This window comes from Anneissia japonica, unplaced genomic scaffold (assembly GCF_011630105.1).
Source record: "Anneissia japonica isolate Jap-2015-1 unplaced genomic scaffold, ASM1163010v1 scaffold12795_len16683_cov124, whole genome shotgun sequence".
Lineage (NCBI taxonomy): Eukaryota > Metazoa > Echinodermata > Crinoidea > Comatulida > Comatulidae > Anneissia > Anneissia japonica.
This window is the reverse complement of record NW_022685384.1, coordinates 6,087-10,439: the sequence shown is the minus strand read 5'-3', so window position 1 is coordinate 10,439 and position 4,353 is coordinate 6,087. Positions and strand designations below refer to the sequence as shown.

At 34.8% G+C, this 4,353-nt stretch overlaps 1 long non-coding RNA gene across 1 annotated transcript; it reads right to left on the bottom strand.

The window, feature by feature from the left end:
* Positions 1–8: 8 nt before the first annotated feature.
* Positions 9–4,065, bottom strand: LOC117111347. Its single transcript, XR_004445860.1, has 3 exons — positions 4,016–4,065; positions 3,702–3,789; positions 9–191 (listed from the first exon to the last, which is right to left on the bottom strand). It is a non-coding gene; the product is annotated as an uncharacterized LOC117111347 (long non-coding RNA).
* Between the last annotated feature and the right edge of the window lie 288 nt (positions 4,066–4,353).

Here is a 4,353-nt window from a genome sequence, read left to right as displayed (position 1 = left end):
GACGGTGGCAATTCTGGCGATGAAGGTAGCGGTTCTAGTTGCGGAGGCAGTTCCGGTGATGGAGGTGGTGATTCCGATGACACAGCTGGCGAGTCCGGAGGCAGAGCTAGCGAATCCTGTTTCTGGAGAGGCCCAGGGCCAGTATTTAGTGTGTTCGGCAGTGAATTTACTGAAGCTGATTTACTAGAATCCTGAGGGGTAAAACAGAAAGTATAGCGTTGGTTTAGTAATAAAGAGCAAAAATAAAAGTTTTATTAGAGAAAATGGAAAATATACGACGCGGAAAGATGTATGTAACACCTTGAAAATGTGCTGTGATTGTGTTTGTAATTACTGTACAGTATCTGTCTCTTATACACATCTAGATGTGTATAAGAGACAGTATATATAAAACGTGTGTCAATAAACAATGAAGAACGCTGTTTTTTACACCGACAAAATGGCTTTATATCAGTATAGATTGCTGTTTTCGCGTTATATCTGTAGTTTCGAATTATGCAAACTTGTCTAATGTTAACTTTTATAATTATTAGGTTATTTAGATCAGCGTCCTCATGCTTCTCTAAACAACCTATAATAATTATACAAGTAAAGAGTAGGCCTATTATCGTGTATAATTTTATAATGGAGTATCTCCGTATACACAGCCACATATAGAGAAAGTGACACAGTTTCAACTACGGAAGTTTTCGTGATTTTACGCAAGAGCTTGGGGAGCCGTCGAGAACGGCAATTCAGATTGAGCGCCCTATTGTTCAATGTAGTCTTCACGCTCTGATGAGCACAAAAACTACCGTCCTCCCTGTTGCGTAAAGTGCATATTAAATGGTATCACTGTTGTACTTTTCCTTTATGTAATATGCATTATAGGTACTGTACGTGCAGCCATATAACTTAATTATTTTCATATTTTTTATTAGTGAAAACAGCAAAAGAAATCATATAAAATAGAAAAATTCGTATCAGAACATTTTATTAGAAATCATAAATGACAAAAAATATACACTACTCCATACGCATAGGCCTATGCATCAATGAAAAACATTATTACTATAGTTTACAACTTTATCCCACTAGAAAAGATACAAATATAGAAATATTAAATACAAGATATAATACCGTAAACAATAACATAAAATAACTAGTTTTACAAGGAATAATAATTACAGTACTTTATTCAGAAGCCTACTTTAATATAATGCATGGTAAGCTACTTTATTGCTTTCCTAGTCTAAGGCGGTGGTGTCTGCATTTGGCATTTATGGCACCACGGATTATTGGCTCTGAACCACTTATCAATGCTAAATGTGGGAATTCAATATTAACTTGGTCACGAATAGCATTCATGATTTGTTCGTTCAATCGTTTAAATATCTTTGGCGTACCCTTGGAGTAGAAGGTACCGCCATTCAAATTACTCTCCGCCATTTCCTCTATAGTTAGCAAACTCGTCATTAAATTAAGCGTTAAGGAAATGGCGGAAGACGAAACCTCAAACACCTCCTTGTATTCATTGGCGGTCATGGTTATTTCGTTTGTCATGCCTATCGACACGCGATCTGATGTGCTGAATTTGTTGGTTGGTGCGTTTGGCTTTGGTAGTCGCAATGTTGTCTTTTGGTGTTCGCATTCGTGGACGAGACAACCATGGTGGCGAGGTAGGGGTTATGGGAAAGGGACGATAAATGTGAGCATTGTTGGATGTCCAGGGATTGTCCAGTAACTCAGAATTTAGTGTTGGGCGGTACCAATCAAGTGGATGTGAATTTGGAAGGTGAGTTTGAAGAGTGGGCGGCTGGTGTTGCACATTTGGGTGCGGCTGTGTGGTTGAGCGAGGTAGCGTTGATGACGCTGTTGATGATGATGATGAGTCCAGTGGCGAGTTCGGTGATGGAGGTAGCGATTCCGGTGGCGGTGGCAATTCTGGTGATGAAGGTAGCGGTTCTAGTTGCGGAGGCAGTTCCGGTGATGGAGGTGGTGATTCCGATGACACAGCTGGCGAGTCCGGAGGCAGAGCCAGTATTTAGTGTGTTCGGCAGTGAATTTACTGAAGCTGATTTACTAGAATCCTGAGGGGTAAAACAGAAAGTATAGCGTTGGTTTAGTAATAAAGAGCAAAAAATAAAAGTTTTATTAGAGAAAATGGCAAAAAATACGACGCGGAAAGATGTATGTAACACCTTGAAAATTTGGAAATGAACGTGCTGTGATTGTGTTTGTAATTACTGTATTATTTTAAGATTTTAACTTGCTTCGTGATTGTACTTGGAATTAACTTTCTATTATTTCATTAAATGTAGGTCTAATTACCAAAAATGAAGACTTTTACTTTGTGATTGTAAATTATAATATTATTGACCTACCTACATAATTTCATCAATTGAAAGTTTACAGATTGTTTAAACTGGATTTAGCACCAATAGGCCTATATTGTATTTTATGGATTATAATTGTCATCAGTTATTAAAATAGAAGTACTATAGCACTTCGAAAAATCTAATTCAAATGTGCAGGAAACTGTGAATTGCGTACTTACAATAAGCAATAGAGCTTTTTTTATTCCTAAACAATGGATACGTGTAACTAGGTAGGGTGGATGATCGCAAGAGCCATGGACTTTTCTTAGTTTTGGTTAAGGCCCAGTCAGCCAATTTACTTGAATATTGCTTTAATTCAATTTATATTTGATTTTTGTATAATGCAAATTCTAAGTTTAGTCATATCATTAATATATAATGCGGATTATTATGGAATTATTTTGGTCATGAGATAAATTAGATAGCCTATTTTTTACATTTTACACATATTAAGTACACATACTAATTACATTGATTCTGCTTGATTCTCCTTTATTTTCTTTTCATTTCAGAATAAAATAGTAGTAGGCCTACTACCATGAAGAAATTACGTTGTGAAATAACATCGGGGTACTGTATTCAGAGAAAGCGTTATATGAATGGGAGAACTTTAGAAGAAGAGAACTAAACCAATACATTATCTTAGGCCTATCTAGTTTCCAGAATTAAAATTATATTGAAAATCAACAGTGTACTTTTACACGTTTTTAGCTCATTAAGTGACCACTTAAGAAAAAATTGAGTTATCGTTATAGCGATATTGAACATTAAGACTGGATATATAACTGTAAAATTAAATACTGAATGTAATTATATGAAAAAAAAAATGAATCATAAATACGCATTTATTTTATTTTTTAGGATAGGCCGAAAGAAATTGTTGGAATGTTTTTTAAAAAGAAATTTATTGATATTTAGTTACTTATCAATAAAAATCATTTATTTGTCGAAAATATATAAATAAATCCACACACGTAAGGCCTATTGAAGAGATCACATTTTATAAGAAACAAAAATAAACGAGCAAGTTATAATTAATGCTGTGGCTAAGAGATAGTTATCGTATTATAAGGTATGGTAATTGGCATTACGTCAACTTCACCAAGTGCCAGAATGTGCGTGACGTTATCTGTCAAGATTGGCATTGCAGATCAGAAGGGAATAAGAGAACGATGGGTATATTATTAGAACAATAAGCAAAACGTACAAGATGATATAACGGTACCGTACCTTTTCCAAAGCATATAGGCCTATCATTAGTATACGCGTATTTAAATTACAGTCCTACAATGAATTACAAACAGAAAAGAGATAATACAGAATGAAGTTTAATTTGTCACTTACGTCTACAGCCTCCGAAGAATCATATGGCTTGTCGTCGCCCAACACTACTGTAGTTCTTTCTGTTTCTGCAACAGCTCGGCATTTGAATCTAAGAAAAGTAAAATGTAACAAAAATTAGCATAAATAAAAAAAAAGTATAGGCCTACTGTAAATTATTTTGAATGGTCATAACTGCCATAGTGTCCCCTCGACAAACGTATAAACAGGATAGAACAATATTTGTATTGTTTACTACGTGTATATCGAATACCACATCATCGTTCATGATCTGCTGTATCAAAACTAAGGATAGGCCTATAGAAAATGTCACATACCTGATAGAAACTTAATTACCCCAGTAAACTGCTGCTGAGTTGTCCAATTTGGCTCGAAATCATACATGTCACACCAACCAAAAATTAGTAATTTTACCTGTCTCAGTTTGTTCATTTATTTAATTTCAACATGTATTATGTCTTTAAGACAGTTTTTAATACAGTAGCACTAAAATTATAATAATATTAATAATAATGATGATAATATGAAAACATACCACTGGTTAAAGTATGCTATCCATAAACCCGCGGCATTCAAATTGTATTCTTCTAGTAGTTGGGTACCGTAATTAATTAATTATTTATGTACATAAACCTGGTTCTTACGCTGATAACTT